Source organism: Argopecten irradians, chromosome 5, assembly GCF_041381155.1.
Source record: "Argopecten irradians isolate NY chromosome 5, Ai_NY, whole genome shotgun sequence".
Taxonomy (NCBI): Eukaryota; Metazoa; Mollusca; class Bivalvia; order Pectinida; family Pectinidae; genus Argopecten; species Argopecten irradians.
In genome coordinates, this window is record NC_091138.1 from 8,066,708 (window position 1) to 8,086,584 (window position 19,877).

The window sequence follows — 19,877 nt, forward strand, 5'->3', positions numbered from 1 at the left end:
TATTGAACCAGGTTTACAATAGTTTTATGTTAAAATTTGAATACCTGAATACTCGATGCTAAGTTTACATAATGTTAGGCTCATAATGTCGAGTGACTTTAAAATATAAAATGTATTTTACAGACGTTTATCAGTCAATATCGGTACATGTTTGCATAATGTGCTGAGAACCATCAAGGTATAAAACAGGCTGGTCTCCTTCGTAGTGTTGACTTAGGAGTGTAATGTTCCTGTTAGATCAAAGCCTCCGGGAGACCTAGATTGACCCCCAGTTTATGCTTGCGATTGCCAAGTTATGACAGAGATATACCCCTGTAATGGTTTAACTTCGACTCCAATTCATGGCCACAACACAGGTCTCACGTCAATAAAAACATGAAAAACGATTTCTTCTTTTGACAATGAGATTTAGAAATAATAATGATTTACAACCTGATACATGAGGATAAGGTATCCATTTCTATTGTAGGAGCTTGTAGCTAGGGATTGTTAGTCTATAAACCATAACTTCTGGCCCAATAGATATAACCAGACACATGAAACATCGTGGACAACATAGAGTCCGATTTCCAGCCGTAATATATCTCCGTCTCAATGAGGGGTGGCCGGGGTTAATCACCGGATTATGGAAAGTACCCTGTCAATCGATGTAGCTACCTGTCGAATCAACAACACCCCGGTGATTTTGGCCCGTAAAATCATCTCCGAATAAAGTCACAAAATTGGCATAATAATAAAACCATTTCATGTCATGTATGGATCACAACATGGGTCATTAAAATCTGACGAAATGTCTCCACATTTCACTATTTATCACTCAAACTTCTGCAAAATTTTAAAGTGAAGTCTTTAATGGAGAGTATTTTTATGATTTCCGACTGAAGTAGACCATAACACCACAGACTGGTATCACACACATCTCGTCGTGTACACTCCAATAAAAACCTCAAATAAAACTCGTAAAAACTCTATGTTTTATTTTCTAAAAGCAAATTGTATACAAAAATTATTTCATAACCCCTTATCGGTGAAAAAATCTCTCCAACAGAAATTTGTGATGCAATTGTAGGTGTGGGTATGACTTCGACAAAGACATATTTTCACGGTAGATCATAATTTCATTAGCTGTAGCGTAACGTGATGTAACGTTATAAGAAGTGTGCTGTGAGACAGCAGATTTTATTAATGATATACAATCATTCCATTAGCCAGTTTACATCTATAGCCACCTGTTTCTGGTTTATCACCAAAGTATAACACACAATTTGTAGATATTATCTAATACTAACCAGAAAACCTTCACAATTCATACTTCAAAACCCTTATCTTAATTACTTCTAGCTCAAGGCTTTCAATATGAACAAACAAACCCATCTAGATCACAGGAAAGCTTGATCTGATCATGCATATTGTTGTCCAACACTTGCATTATACTGACCATGATCTAGTAACAATATGCAATCTAGTTCTGCGGATCAAAAGAAAATGGTCGGCCATGAAAAATCTGTGTGACCCGAGGCAGTCCAGTCAGTCCGACTGATGTTAAAGATAACGGACAGAGGACTATGTCCACCAGGTGAATAAAGTCTACAGAACTTGTTTAAAGTGAAAAGGTCATTTAGTTTAACAGATTTATATCAATTAATGTATGTCATATAAACATTACAACAGTACCATAAAGGAAATGACTGCTTTGTGTCTGAAAATTAGATACCAAGAAAATCAGGTCATCAATATGATCATCAAACAGTGATAGGGTCGTAAAATTAAACTGAACTCTTAACTACTTACATCTGAGGCAGTTCTTCTCTCTGAAAGTATTTTGATAATTGAAATCTCAACTGTGACATTAATTATAAGCAGCTTTTTTTAAGTGACTTCGGTTTACGTGCTTTAATTATCCATGGTCAATATTTTAATGATCAATTCTTGAATATCACGCATCAGAAAAAAACAAGTGATTTTTCATAACCAATAGACTGTAATGTCTTAAGTGTAAAACCTGCTCCCTTCCAGTTCTTTCAATCTGATATACAGTATGTACTAAACTGGCTATCTATAGTCTTTACACTATTACAATTACCACAAACAGTTGGCTATCTATAGTCTTAACACTATTACAATTACCACAAACAGTTGGCTATCTATAGTCTTTACACTATTACAATTACCACAAACAGTTGGCTATCTATAGTCTTTACACTATTACAATTACCACTAACAGTTGGCTATCTATAGTCTTTACACTATTACAATTACCACTAACAGTTGGCTATCTATAGTCTTTACACTATTACAATTACCACTAACAGTTGGCTATCTATAGTCTTTACACTATTACAATTACCACTAACAGTTGGCTATCTATAGTCTTTACACTATTACAATTACCACAAACAGTTGGCTATCTATAGTCTTTACCTTAACTATTACAATTACCACTAACAGTTGGCTATCTATAGTCTTTACACTATTACAATTACCACAACAGTTGGCTATCTATAGTCTTTACACTATTACAATTACCACTAACAGTTGGCTATCTATAGTCTTTACACTATTACAATTACCACAACAGTTGGCTATCTATAGTCTTTACACTATTACAATTACCACAAACAGTTGGCTATCTATAGTCTTTACACTATTACAATTACCACAACAGTTGGCTATCTATAGTCTTTACACTATTACAATTACCACAAACAGTTGGCTATCTATAGTCTTTACACTATTACAATTACCACAAACAGTTGGCTATCTATAGTCTTTACACTATTACAATTACCACTAACAGTTGGCTATCTATAGTCTTTACACTATTACAATTACCACAACAGTTGGCTATCTATAGTCTTTACACTATTACAATTACCACTAACAGTTGGCTATCTATAGTCTTTACACTATTACAATTACCCACCTAACAGTTGGCTATCTATAGTCTTTACACTATTACAATTACCACTAACAGTTGGCTATCTATAGTCTTTACACTATTACAATTACCACAAACAGTTGGCTATCTATAGTCTTTACACTATTACAATTACCACTAACAGTTGGCTATCTATAGTCTTTACACTATTACAATTACCACAAACAGTTGGCTATCTATAGTCTTTACACTATTACAATTACCACAACAGTTGGCTATCTATAGTCTTTACACTATTACAATTACCACTAACAGTTGGCTATCTATAGTCTTTACACTATTACAATTACCACAAACAGTTGGCTATCTATAGTCTTTACACTATTACAATTACCACTAACAGTTGGCTATCTATAGTCTTTACACTATTACAATTACCACTAACGTTGGCTATCTATAGTCTTTACACTATTACAATTACCACAAAACAGTTGGCTATCTATAGTCTTTACACTATTACAATTACCACTAACAGTTGGCTATCTATAGTCTTAACACTATTACAATTACCACAAACAGTTGGCTATCTATAGTCTTTACACTATTACAATTACCACTAACAGTTGGCTATCTATAGTCTTTACACTATTACAATTACCACTAACAGTTGGCTATCTATAGTCTTTACACTATTACAATTACCACTAACAGTTGGCTATCTATAGTCTTTACACTATTACAATTACCACTAACAGTTGGCTATCTATAGTCTTTACACTATTACAATTACCACTAACAGTTGGCTATCTATAGTCTTTACACTATTACAATTACCACTAACAGTTGGCTATCTATAGTCTTTACACTATTACAATTACCACTAACAGTTGGCTATCTATAGTCTTTACACTATTACAATTACCACTAACAGTTGGCTATCTATAGTCTTTACACTATTACAATTACCACTAACAGTTGGCTATCTATAGTCTTTACACTATTACAATTACCACTAACAGTTGGCTATCTATAGTCTTTACACTATTACAATTACCACTAACAGTTGGCTATCTATAGTCTTTACACTATTACAATTACCACTAACAGTTGGCTATCTATAGTCTTTACACTATTACAATTACCACTAACAGTTGGCTATCTATAGTCTTTACACTATTACAATTACCACAACAGTTGGCTATCTATAGTCTTTACACTATTACAATTACCACTAACAGTTGGCTATCTATAGTCTTTACACTATTACAATTACCACTAACAGTTGGCTATCTATAGTCTTTACACTATTACAATTACCACTAACAGTTGGCTATCTATAGTCTTTACACTATTACAATTACCACTAACAGTTGGCTATCTATAGTCTTTACACTATTACAATTACCACTAACAGTTGGCTATCTATAGTCTTTACACTATTACAATTACCACTAACAGTTGGCTATCTATAGTCTTTACACTATTACAATTACCACTAACAGTTGGCTATCTATAGTCTTTACACTATTACAATTACCACTAACAGTTGGCTATCTATAGTCTTTACACTATTACAATTACCACTAACAGTTGGCTATCTATAGTCTTTACACTATTACAATTACCACTAACAGTTGGCTATCTATAGTCTTTACACTATTACAATTACCACTAACAGTTGGCTATCTATAGTCTTTACACTATTACAATTACCACTAACAGTTGGCTATCTATAGTCTTTACACTATTACAATTACCACTAACAGTTGGCTATCTATAGTCTTTACACTATTACAATTACCACTAACAGTTGGCTATCTATAGTCTTTACACTATTACAATTACCACTAACAGTTGGCTATCTATAGTCTTTACACTATTACAATTACCACTAACAGTTGGCTATCTATAGTCTTTACACTATTACAATTACCACTAACAGTTGGCTATCTATAGTCTTTACACTATTACAATTACCACTAACAGTTGGCTATCTATAGTCTTTACACTATTACAATTACCACTAACAGTTGGCTATCTATAGTCTTTACACTATTACAATTACCACTAACAGTTGGCTATCTATAGTCTTTACACTATTACAATTACCACCACTAAAACAGTTGGCTATCTATAGTCTTTACACTATTACAATTACCACTAACAGTTGGCTATCTATAGTCTTTACACACTATTACAATTACCACTAACAGTTGGCTATCTATAGTCTTTACACTATTACAATTACCACAAACAGTTGGCTATCTATAGTCTTTACACTATTACAATTACCACTAACAGTTGGCTATCTATAGTCTTTACACTATTACAATTACCACTAACAGTTGGCTATCTATAGTCTTTACACTATTACAATTACCACTAACAGTTGGCTATCTATAGTCTTTACACTATTACAATTACCACTAACAGTTGGCTATCTATAGTCTTTACACTATTACAATTACCACTAACAGTTGGCTATCTATAGTCTTTACACTATTACAATTACCACTAACAGTTGGCTATCTATAGTCTTTACACTATTACAATTACCACTAACAGTTGGCTATCTATAGTCTTAACAATATTACAATTACCACTAACAGTTGGCTATCTATAGTCTTTACACTATTACAATTACCACTAACAGTTGGCTATCTATAGTCTTTACACTATTACAATTACACTAACAGTTGGCTATCTATAGTCTTTACACTATTACAATTACCACTAACAGTTGGCTATCTATAGTCTTTACACTATTACAATTACCACTAACAGTTGGCTATCTATAGTCTTTACACTATTACAATTACCACTAACAGTTGGCTATCTATAGTCTTTACACTATTACAATTACCACTAACAGTTGGCTATCTATAGTCTTTACACTATTACAATTACCACTAACAGTTGGCTATCTATAGTCTTTACACTATTACAATTACCACTAACAGTTGGCTATCTATAGTCTTTACACTATTACAATTACCACTAACAGTTGGCTATCTATAGTCTTTACACTATTACAATTACACCACTAACAGTTGGCTATCTATAGTCTTTACACTATTACAATTACCACTAACAGTTGGCTATCTATAGTCTTTACACTATTACAATTACCACTAACAGTTGGCTATCTATAGTCTTTACACTATTACAATTACCACTAACAGTTGGCTATCTATAGTCTTTACACTATTACAATTACCACTAAACAGTTGGCTATCTATAGTCTTTACACTATTACAATTACCACTAACAGTTGGCTATCTATAGTCTTTACACTATTACAATTACCACTAACAGTTGGCTATCTATAGTCTTAACTATTACAATTACCACTAACAGTTGGCTATCTATAGTCTTTACACTATTACAATTACCACTAACAGTTGGCTATCTATAGTCTTTACACTATTACAATTACCACTAACAGTTGGCTATCTATAGTCTTTACACTATTACAATTACCACTAACAGTTGGCTATCTATAGTCTTTACACTATTACAATTACCAATAACAGTTGGCTATCTATAGTCTTTACACTATTACAATTACCACTAACAGTTGGCTATATAGTCTTTACACTATTACAATTACCACTAACAGTTGGTCTATCTATAGTCTTTACACTATTACATTTTTGATATACAAATTCAAACAGGGGAAATAATCATGTACAAAAATTTAGCAACAAAATTCTGATCAAAATTTTTGGCAATGGTTTTTAGCCAGTATATAGGTTACGGTAAGCTGGTTGATTTTGAATCTCTAGCTAGGTCTTACAGACCATGATAGCCTATCCAATGCTTGACAACCAGAGAAATATCATATATTTTGAGTGGATGAGGATTATAGTTTCTCTTTGGAGAGTCATCCAGGCATTGAACAATCAGGATCAATGTCATCCATATTTAAAAGTCAACAAAACCACCATCTACACAGAAACAGAAACTGGAAATACTGGAGCTCCAGTCCAGCTGTTTCACTAGTTCTCGGTGTGTAATAGTCGGGTTAAGTAACATTGTACATTTCTATGACCATATAATCCCTATAACTTTTTCTACCTGTACTGTATAATGAGATTAACTCTGTGGATGTAGAATTAACTGGGTTGGGCTACAGCTGTGGGTGTTTCTGTCCCTCCCTCTACATCCATATAGATATACCACATATGGCGCCATCCCTCAATATTTACACAGATATTACTATATGACTCTCTGCTCATTAAAAGATAGGATACTTTACAAGAGGCCTAATGGAATGGTGATGCAAACCTACAACTGCACAGAAACTTCAGATTTGTCATTTAAGTTTTCATGCCTCAGCAACCCTTGTCAATAACAATGGTCGGTTCTGTTTAGCCGAGCAATATACACATGTAGCAGCTAGTATTGTCAAGGGTTACACCTTTGATTTCTTTTTCAACATCAAAGTACCATAGCTAAAATAGAAAATACTCATTCAGAAAATAATTCAGGTGATATCACATTTTGAACTTGATTATTAGTTAACAGAGGTTATTGATTATTTTATTTGAACATAATCTGTGATCTGATTATTTTATTTGAACATAATCTGTGATCTTCAGCCTGTGAGCTTGTTAAGGTCAGCGTCATCTGAACATGTGCTACATACATGTGTGGTTGTGACTTCTTAAATAGTGAAACTGATGATCTCTTTATAAAATCCTGTCTCACTGCAGTAAACACTGAAAGACGATGAAAAGCAAACTCCACCCAGCCACACATTACTTGAGTAACTAATTATTAGTGAGGCGAGTATTGACAATACAAAAGCATTGTGCTTATTTCCCTTCAGGCCATATATAGTGCAATGAAATAAATCCAAAGTGTTGATTTATCTACCTGCTGTATCTTAAAGTAAAGAGGTATATAAGTAATTTAGGATTATTAAGACCTTACATATATATAGCTAAAGAAAAAAGTTAGAATGCAAATAAATCAGTTATGCAATAGAAAACTATATCTCCTGGTGTAACTTACTGACGTATCATAGATATGTAAGGAATCTAGATCGTTGACAGTAACGTGTTCCTGATAACTCTAATCAATATCAGCGATATTAAACCTAGAAATTGTGAATTATCAAATAGCCAGCAGATAACCAGAGGTCAGACAAGCAAACATGGCCTGATCCCTGGACAAACTAACTCAATCTCTACACACAAAAGATGAAAGGATGTAAATCTCCTCTGTCGAGGTGTAAAGATAACCCTGTTCATCAATGCCTCGTACAACACTGTGTGTACACCTTATAATCTCCACCTTTGTTTTTTTTTTTATTTCCATGGCGATGATTTCATATTCACACTGTAACATCCATTATAAAGATGGAGGAGGCTTTGAGCAATCTGACATTTTAAAACTGAAACCTTCCATCATAAGACTTGCAATAGTGAGATCGTTTTCATGCTAGCCTGATGTTTAAATTGTGGGTGAAGTACTCTATATAATGCTATCCATCTTAATTAATTATACTCTAAGTGGCAGAGATAGAAAGGCAACAGTTTCCTGCTTTAGAATTTATGGACAATTTAACTTTTACACACAAACATTTTCTTCAAATTTAGATTGAATCTGATTATTCAAAATTAGAAGTTGTAGAGGTACAGTTTATTGTTTTGTTGATGACTTTCCCTAAGAGAAGTGAACTTTATTGCTTATAATTTATACTGTGTTTATCATTTGGATGAGACAGCAATTTTCTGAAGGTTGGCGACTTCTTCTTATTGCAATATTTTGTATTAAGGGGAAATACTACTTTTAATACTATATTAGTGTTGATGTTTATATCAAGGGGAGATAACTACTTCTAATACTATGTAGTGTTGATGTTTATATTAAGGGGAGATAACTACTTCTAATGCTATGTTTGTGTTGATGTTTATATTAAGGCGAGATAACTACTTCTAAGACGATGTTTGTGTTGATGTTTATATTAAGGGGAGATAATTACTTCTAAGACGATGTTTGTGTTGATATTTATATTAAGGGGAGATAACTACTTCTAATACTATATTTGTATTGATGTTTATACTAAGGGGATATAACCACTATAAATCTAATGCTAAGTTAATGGCATTGTTAGAGTTTTGTATAGAGGGGAGATAACTACTTAACAATACAACATGAACAAAGTTGAATAGGTTTTGGTAGGCATGGCATTTATCAAGTGGAAAGAACTTGTTTATCAATGTGTAGATGATATGGACAATTAGGGATGAAAAACAATCCTTCCATAACATGTTAAACTGTGGATGGTCGTATTTACTTAGGGGAGAAAACTACCATTGTGTGGATGAGGTATTTATTTAGGGGAGATAACTACCATTGTGCGGATGAGGTATTCATAAAGGGGAGATAACTACCATTCAGTACAGTGCCATGTGTGGATGAGGTATTTATTACACTAATTGGATGTCTCCATATCTCTAACAATGCTATTGATAAACCCTAGCCTTGGTATCAATAAACACCCCATATTTACCAAAGCTCAGATTATTGTCTCAGGATGACTGCCCCTAATTTGTGACCTGTCCAGCTAAGAGTGACAATGAGCTATTTAGGGAGCCTTCTGTCCCTCTGTCCACTGTTGGATGTTCAAGTGGTAACGTCTGCTCTCTGGTGAGCCATCATCGGCCATTTGTCACAAGAGGGGGCAGATTTGTCACCTGTCTAAGAGTACCTATCCATCATAGGCCTCTCAATACCTCAGTCTAACGCTCACCACTCGGCCATTCAACCATCTCACCAAAAACCACCTACGATTTCCTCATTTTCTGGTTCACTGCCAGTTTAATTTTTTAACAGCTTTTATAGATGGCAGTGGTACTTCACTGGACATTTGACCACTGTGGGCTGACCCAGCATCTGACCACTTGACCAGCCTAGCCTTGAGATTTGGCTTTCAAAATGGTGATATAAATGGACAAATACTTCACAGATAAAAAGGATCTGAACGTTGCTGAAATAAAAACTTTGAGAAGTGAAAAAGAGGAGAATGTTCCAACAGCTGGTAGTGTTATCCTAAAATGTCATGATAATTACCTGGGCGCCTGATTTCGCCCTAGATTACCTGCCTATTGTGTCTCAATGACGCCACAATTATCTTAAATGTAAACGATTAGGTCTAAAAATGTAGCTATGATAAAGCTAAAGAATCATTTAATTGCTATTTTATAGGTATTTTATATTCATAGTGACAAAGTCACTCCTAATTTTTTCCTGATTTCATTCAAGCATTAGATTTAGATTAAAAGTCTTGATTTCTCCAAAAGAGAATAAATTTCGCCAACAATGTAAGTGACTACTTAATCCACAGTAAAGAGGCCATTAAAACAGTCGTGTAGATGTCAATGTACTTTACTGTAGACATGATGCCAACTCCCCCAAGTAACACAAAGCTTCACAGTTAACAGCAAATTTCAACATCAAAAATACAATTTATGGTTTAACGGGACACTCCAATAAAGAATTGGGTTTACTTTTCTCCTCCAATAACCACAAATATCCTTGTAATGATATTGTCTCTACTAATATTCCCTTAAGCTAATTTATATTAGATATACTCCGAGTCAAAATACATTTTTCTTTTTCAAGATATCAGAAAAGAAATTCCCCGATTCTGCATTGGATTATTTTTCAGACATTTTATTTTGATGTTTTGTTTAACTTTAAATGTATTTTTGTAAAATATGGGTAATCAAATATACTGATATACAGCGTTTTATGATAGTTCTAGTTATTAAATGTGTTTGATATTATATCTATAACCAGACACTTTTATTCCTGGAGTTTCAATCCTGATGATTTCATATTCTCACTGGACATAAACAGAAACACTTAAACAAGGGTTTTAGAATATGTTTTGTCAATGCTAGGAAAGGGTCCTTAAGGAATAGTGTTATACGAAGATGAGATACCATAAGAACACACATCACACATAGTTCAATGAATCAACCTTCTAGGAATGCTTTGTTATTGCATGTGAGGAAACTACAACTTTTCCCTCTGAATTACAATTAAGTTTGGGAAAAAGAAGTTTTGACTTTGAAACATTAATACTGTATTTCGAACCGTACAATCTGTAGCCTGATAATGTACTCCCCATTGCAGACAGTTTGCCCTGTACAAGCCACGAGTAAAACTGCTCAGTTTTTAGGTCTGGTCAATAATTTGCTGTTTATTCGTTCTCATTTGAATAAAATGAACATAAAGTTTTCAATAGAGGTTGTAGATCGTACAGATAATCACATGTTTTACATCATATCATGTCATGTATGAATAGAGACGCAGACACGTAATGGCGGAGGCATGGCTTCGATCCCGAACCATCATTATCCTTGCCTACTTAGTAGCCATCCAGAGTCTGATCCCGACACTGGAACAATGGCATAAAGAGGAGTTGTTACAGGGAGGAGGTGAGGGTGATCCCATCCCTTTGTCAGAGATGGCAGCTGGATGTCACATTGGTGCTCAAATCTTATAATACCAAACAACCGCCACTAAAGACGTCGTCTAAAACAATATAATATGCATCAAATATTAGTCATATCCCAGACACGATCAGAGCCACCGATTCCTCGACACGAAATGATTCTGTCCCAGCTGGCAGCAACAACTGTCACTTTACAGACACAGTGTGCCATTCCTGTAGACAAGGGTAATGGTAGGATCCTATAGCTTAAAAGTAAAACAGAAATATAACCACAATCTCTACATCACCCTCTACACAAACCAAAAACTCTCTCAATTTCCTGTGCAGTTTTTCTATAAAAAGTGGATGTTTTAAAGAAATTCTAAAACAGACCTTTTTCAGTATTGACAAAGCACTCACTTCATTGAAGTAATTGCTGTATATAATAACAGATTTTCTTATTTAGAAAGGCATCGTTTTGTATAGTACGTGTGATTTTTATCTAAGGAGGTGAATACAACATTACTCACAAATGATACACCTTTTTTTATTTCTCATCAAAAGATAAATAATCACTTGTTACAATTATAACAGAATGCATACTGACATACAACAAACATATATAAATATCTTCAGTTCCACATGAACCTGACACAACAGAATGAGATGGACATGATTAAAACTATTACATCATCCCCCTCCCCCTTCCAATTTTTAGAGGTAGGACAGATATTGAAGCATTCTCTACATACAAACCAGTGGACCAAACTACTGACCACACATCTGACTATAAGGTCATAATTGGTCAATTGGTCCATATACCAAATGTATAAGTTTGCTATTTGTACATCGATTGTATCTGGTAAATGACATGGCCTGAGAATTATAACTCTGATATTCCTCATTCTGTACTACTGATGCTGCTAAAACATCTGGAAAAAGTGACTAACACAGTTTGTCCTGTGACATTGGCTATTGGATTTTCCTATCATCAATTCTACTTCTGGTCAAATGGTTTATCCATGTAATGGTTATAGAAGAGGCAGAAATCCATTCATTCTGGAGTAATTGTGGCTAGAGTCCATGGTAAAGATCGACAATTCAGAGGGCTCTGTACACATACAATCTTGTATAGCCATGTGGCCACCTTCCCATCCTTGATATTGTACCTTGAATGGTTAAAACATATCTAATATGTTTAACACATGATGATCTCAAAATGGACATGACTTAAATGTTTCCATTCCTTGATTGAAAAGAAGAAATAGTAAATGTGGACATAGGATACTTCTCGGACCAAGGAAAAAGTAATCACATTGGCACAGTTGTAGATGGAGCATTTTGGTGGTCATTGTTCCCAGTTAAAGCTAAAAACAATTGCAGCCATATCATTATTAATGCTTATACACCTATCTACTCTGCTTTTTCACCATGGACACCACTCAGAATAGAATTCAGAATTATGTTTTCTATGAAAGGTTCAACTGTTTCATTAACACAATTCATACTGACATTGTTGATGTAATTATACTGCATATTTCTTTCATTTAATTGTTCAGGTTTCTGAGATTATATCAATATAACTTATTGTATTTTCTGTTATTGAACCTTTCAGTAAGTTCAGGTACATAAAAAATATCACAAATAGTTTAATTAAACACCAGCTGGTGACTACCTGATCACCAAACTAAACTTTACAGGTATAGATGTTTTTAGAGGACAGATGATGGAGTCGGAATGCCTGCTTCACAACTAACCAGGAACTCTGCTACATCTAGAAAGATTCTATCTGTTAATCTCAATTTGTTTGCTGATTATCAACGGAAGATGAACATGTTGACATATTGATGCAGTTTTAATGTAAAAACATATAACATAAAATCTAGTGGAATTCAAGGGCGGCTTAGTAATATAATCTAAGTGTGATTCAGAGAGCCTATCAGGATTTATTGAATGAAGCTGTTTTTGTAAATTATCCGCTATATAACCCTCATGATTGAGTTTCCTAGAAATAATTTTCCAGAAGAAGTCCATAATTGGTTGTCTCTCTAAGTAAATGGAGTCATCCTTGAAACAATTACCGGCCATTCAGACAAGGTTATTGACAAGGTCATTCTAACTATTTACATCCTTTTTTGTGGCTAATTATAACCTTTGGGCGATGTCATACAGAGACTTATAAAGTAGAACATTATATCACCTTGGCCATGCTAAATCAATTTACTTTGGTCTCAATACAAGTCCTTGTCCTAGACCAAATGTGTTCCCATGGCACCATCTCACACCGTCATTACACTCTACCAGACACAACTCAGATATAGCTGACATTAATCTTATTTAAAAAACACCCCATAGTGTTTAAAAAGACTCTCCCAAAAAGTTTGTTTTCAGATCAGATGACGGAGCACAGGTAGGATCGGGTTCCAAATGTTCTCTGCAGTAAACTTCCTGTCCTCTCTAGAAAGGCACCAGCATGTTTGTTCAGCAGTTTAAATGAATTACCATACAAACACACATTTCAGTAAATATTGAACTATATATCCTATTGAATTTAAAAACAAATATCTAGTGTATCAGCAGCAAGATCTAACAAAAGATGTATTGATTTTGTTGGCAGTATGGTCTTAATAGATTCCAATGCTTACGATATTAAATTCATAAATGTAAATAGGACTTTCTAATCAATACTATAAAGACAAGTAATGATGAAAACTTAGAACCATACACAAATCTGGTAGCAGACTAGGAGTTAAAAACCTGTAACTCTTATTTAATCAACAGTCTGTGTATATACACATCCGACAATATATTACACCACCTATAATCTAATAAAATACATCCTTGAATGTCGACATTCTTTTGTTGTCATAACATACATTGTAAGCACCATAATGGTTTGCATTAAACATCAAACTTAATGTATTAACAACACTTGTGTACATGTAAAAACACCCTACAAAAGTGGCTGTATTGCTTGCAACTTGAGGTATCACACAAAAACAAACCAGAAAAGCAGTGACCTTGATCATTGACCTTTGAACCTGAAAAACACTTTTGGTAAAGAAGATCTGCAAGAAGTAGAGTTTGAACTTTATTAGACAAAGGAATTTCAGATATAAGATAAAAATTGCTTTTTTATTTTCAGTGACCTTTGTCCATTGACTTTTACACTTGAAGGCCTCTATCATTAGTAAGCACTTGTTGTAAGGAAAATATGCAAAAAGTTTAAAAAAAAATTGTCTTATAACATCTAAAGCAAGATATTTGATATTAGATCTCTTGAAACAATGTCTTATTTTATTAATTATACTTTTAAGGATTGATAAGATTTGGAGAACTTAGACCTGGCATCCGCTCTGACCTGTAGGTCCAGGACCTCGAGCGTCACACCCACCCATCATCTTTACCTCACCTACTTTAATTGACATGTAGTGCCTTGGGTTACCTTAGCCTCTTTGTGAGTAAGCAAGGTAAATCCTCTTATATCCCCATCTGTTTAACTGCCTATCTTATAACTGTCACCCCTGACAGGAGCAGACGTCGAGCGACAACGTTACAAGAGCTCTGCGTCGAGGACGGTGGTACCGTATCAGTGTCTGGATTTCAGCTGCACCAATTTACCTGTTCAACTCTATTTACACATTAATGTGCAAATGATAATACACACCGCAACTACATAAATAGCAACCGTTTTTGGACAATTTTAATCACTGGATTTCCATTACCTGTACATGACAAAAATGATAATAATGAAAGTAACGATCATCCATTGGTATCAGCTTGATCCGTGTGCTGACTTGAATCTCATGATCAGTTTGCACAGGCAAATTATTCCAATGCATTATTTTGCAAGTTCCTACTTTTAATAATCCGTTTCAATAACAATTCTAAAATTCTGATATTACCTGGTAATTAATAACTGGTTAATCAGATTAAAATTTGAACCTAAAATAACAGTTGTTTTTTAAATAAGCAGGAATTGACAAACCAGCTCAAACAAGGTAAGCATAACAGTACAAGTTCTAACCTCTAAAAGCAAGCTCAGCCCCGAAATAAGGTAAGCATAACAGTACAAGTTCTAACCTCTAAAAGCAAGCAAATAAGGTAAGCATAACAGTACAAGTTCTAACCTCTAAAAGCAAGCAAATAAGGTAAGCATAACAGTACAAGTTCTAACCTCTAAAAGCAAGCAAATAAGGTAAGCATAACAGTACAAGTTCTAACCTCTAAAAGCAAGCTTCATCGGCTGAATGTTACAGACAGGATTTAACACTATAAGCTGCAATGATCTTTATCCTATACACAAACAAATGCCAAAGCACCGATGATAGAGGAGATAACTCCGGATATAGCATAATTACACTTTATGCTAATTTTTCCTGTAAATATCAAGATAAGTGAAAAGATTACGAAGGTTCAAACAGTGTGTAACCGGGACAGTTATAACTCCTGCCCAAAGCATGACTGAAATCGCTCAGGTGTGAAATGTGTTTAGAAATTGACAGTGAGACAGGGTCAGATCACGCTTCGATGAACAGCTCCCGCTGCCATCTGCACTTATTGCTTATTCCTTTTCTAATAACACAAAAATACGTTAAACGTTCCCCACATTTATAGTTGTGAGCCTCGTCTAAAATCGCACGGCTGGGTACGTTTGCCTGAGTATACGCTGGAGTAGCAGTATTTGAAGAGGGGGTGACGGCCAGTCTTATTAGGACAACCATCTTTCTGAACCATTAGACCTAAAAGGAAATATGGACTAAACTGATCCGTTACACTCCCAATAACATCTATTGTTAAAACTCAGGAACAATGGCGCAGAACAATGCATGTTTGGTGCATGATTTTATTACTGGACGGGAGAACTACTTGTCCTTAATCCACCCCAGAACAGCCTATAAGCAAACAAATCAATACTATATGGCACCTTAATTTACTTTAGACTTTCAATTATCTGATTCAAGACAGTCCAGGCCTATACTTTAACTAGTCAGGCATGTTTCTGTTAAAGGGCCATATTTATTCTGTTCAATGAAAATTTTGGTCCTGACTGGATATGAAAAAACGTGCAGGATTTCCAATGTATTGGTATATTGATAAACCAGTAAAATCATGTTTTACCAGAACATATATATAATAAATAACTTATGTTTTGTTAATAGCGCTTAATATTGGAAAATAGATGGACGGTTCTGTGTTGAAAGAGATAGACAATTTAAAGGTTAATTCTCCCCATAGAGTATGAAGGTGTTTTATTGGGCGCAGTCGTGTGTATATGTCTGTACTTTCAGTTCGAGATATAAAATTTACAGAATTATTGAGTCTATAAAAGCACTGAATTCTCTCTGATATACTGAGAATCAAACACATGTACTTTATACCAACAGCCAAACCCTGGTAATCTGTTGTGACATTTTCGGTAATTATTTGTAATCAATAATCAGAGCATCCGTGCTGATTTGACAGTAAATCCCAACTCCAGCTAATGATGCTGAAGAGAAAGTCGGTTGACCCATAAACTTTGACAGGTCTTATACCAACACATCCCCAAACTTCAACCAGTACAACTATTTGTAGCCACAATTACCACATAAAGCAGAGTTTTGGGTTTAGACTTTCCACATAAAACCGAGCCCTTCTAATGATAAATCCATTCTGTTTCTCTCAAATTTATTGTCCTACTAGAATATTCATTTACCAGCCGTCCATTTTATGAGGCACAAGTAATGACTGTGTCGTTGAAGTTTGCCTTCATCCTCATCAGGCTTCCCTTAAACAATATTGAGCTGCTTGATACAGGCGTTGAGACCTCCGACACCATTACCTTGATACAGGCGTTGAGACCTCTGCCACTAACAGGCGTTGAGACCTCCGCACCATTACCTTGATAAGGCGTTGAACTCCGGCACCATAACCTTGATACAGGCGTTGAGACCTCCGGCACCATTACCTTGATACAGGCTGTGAGCACCTACCTGATACAGGCTGACCTCCGCACCATACCTTGATACAGGCGTTGAGACCTCCGGCACCATTACCTTGATACAGCTTGAGACTCCCACCATTACTATACAGCTTAACTCCGCCCTACCTTGATACAGGCGTTGAGACCTCCGCACCATTACCTTGATACAGGCATTGAGCTCCGCACCATTCTGATACAGCGTTGAGACTCCGCACCATTACCTTGATACAGGCGTTGAGACTCCGGCACCATTACCTTGATACAGGCGTTGAGACCTCCGGCACCATTACCTTGATACAGGCGTTGAGACCTCCGGCACCATTACCTTGATACAGGCGTTGAGACCTCCGGCACCATTACCTTGATACAGGCGTTGAGACCTCCGGCACCATTACCTTGATACAGGCATTGAGACCTCCGGCACCATTACCTTGATAAGGCGTTGAGACCTCCGGCACCATACCTTGATACGGCTTAACCTGCACCATTACCTTGATAAGGCGTTGAGACCTCCGCACCATTACCTTGATAGCGTTGAGACCTCCGCACCATACCTTGATAAGGCTTGACTCCGCACCATTACCTTGATACAGGCGTTGAGACCTCCGGCACCATTACCTTGATACAGGCGTTGAGACTCCGGCACCATTACCTTGATACAGGCGTTGAGACCTCCGGCACCATTACCTTGATACAGGCGTTGAGACCTCCGGCACCATTACCTTGATACAGGCGTTGAGACCTCCGGCACCATTACCTTGATACAGGCGTGAGATCGCACCATTACCTTGATACAGGGTTGAGACCTCCGGCACCATTACCTTGATACAGGCACCATACCTTGATAGGTGAGACCTCCGGCACCATTACCTTGATACAGGCGTTGAGACCTCCGGATCCAACAGTGAGATTACTGATACAGCTTGAGAGGCACCATTACCTTGATACAGGCGTTGAGACCTTCTGAGCCGGCACCATTACCTTGATACAGGCGTTGAGACCTCCGGCACCATTACCTTGATACAGGCGTTGAGACCTCCGGCACCATTACCTTGATATAGGTGTTGAGATCTCCGGCACCATGACCTTTTTGAATTGGAGGCCTAGGCCGCATGTCACTGAACTATATCCTACTTTCTATGTCTTAAATACCAATTATCTGTTCAAAAACCTCATTGCATATAGTTATTCAAAGTTTTAAGGTCTTTAGGTTCCTGTTTCAAGGTCCAAATTAAGGTTTTTCTGCTTTCTGTTCAAACAGCCCATGTATACTCTTAATCCAGGCCCAAAGACACTGCCCAATTGAGGCCTACATAATAATTTGTTAGTTTCTATGCAAATCACAATTCATTTGTTGTTGACAAGACACATTGCTTAGCTTTCCTCAAAGCCTATCATCCACAGCTTTCTCTTCATTTGACTACGGGGCGGGCTGTCATATTTAAACTTTAACAACTACATGTATTCATTCTGTATCCATGGCTTTGCCTAGGTTTTTTTTTACAAAAGTCCTACACCCTGATTTGGATCCATATCCCTGACATTCTGTCCGATCCAAGGTCATGAAAACTGCATTCTAAGCCAGGCCAATAGTTCCTTTATTATTGTATTATACCACAACCCTCATTCAAGACCAACATCCTCAGTTTTCTACTGCGAGGCCAAAAGCGCCTTTGTGGCATGCTTTCTCAGTTTCCTGCTCTAATAACAAAATCCTCATTTAAGGTCTAAAAATCTCCTATTTCTGTTATGAACTATCTGTCCAGGGGCCTAAAATATTTATTTATGGCAAATGGTTTCCAGTTTTCCAAAACCTACATTTTGGTCATTACGACATTCCCTGGAAATTCTATTTTATGCCCTTACTCCTAAAGCTGTTCCACTCTGGGGTGCTACAACCTCCGGGTTTTTTTTTATGTTATAGTACAATTAAGTGCTGTATGTATACCCATCAATAACCCTAACACGACCCTAATCTACACTTTATGACAGCCATGTAATGGCTAATTGGTTGTTGATCAATAACACTAAAGACGGTCTCAACAATAGCTAACAAATGTGATATTTAGTGGTCTCAACAATAGCTAACAAATGTGATATTTAGTGGTCACAACAATAGCTAACAAATGTGATATTTAGTGGTCACAACAATAGCTAACAAATGTGATATTTAGTGGTCACAACAATAGCTAACAAATGTGATATTTAGTGGTCACAACAATAGCTAACAAATGTGATATTTAGTGGTCTCAACAATAGCTAACAAATGTGATATTTAGTGGTCACAACAATAGCTAACAAATGTGATATTTAGTAGTCTCAACAATAGCTAACAAATGTGATATTTAGTGGTCACAAATGTGATATGTGTAACAATAGCTAACAAATGTGATATTTAGTGGTCACAACAATAGCTAACAAATGTGATATTTAGTGGTCTCAACAATAGCTAACAAATGTGATATTTAGTGGTCTCAACAATAGCTAACAAATGTGATATTTAGTGGTCACAACAATAGCTAACAAATGTGATATTTAGTGGTCTCAACAATAGCTAACAAATGTGATATTTAGTGGTCTCAACA

The 19,877-nt window shown here is 35.7% G+C and overlaps 1 protein-coding gene across 1 annotated transcript in view; it reads right to left on the reverse strand.

Annotated features, from left to right (window-relative positions):
• The window catches only part of LOC138324244 (U3 small nucleolar RNA-associated protein 6 homolog), a 123,196-nt gene that overhangs the window by 85,796 nt on the left and 17,523 nt on the right, over positions 1-19,877 (reverse strand). The gene's annotated exons all lie outside the window — the stretch shown is intronic.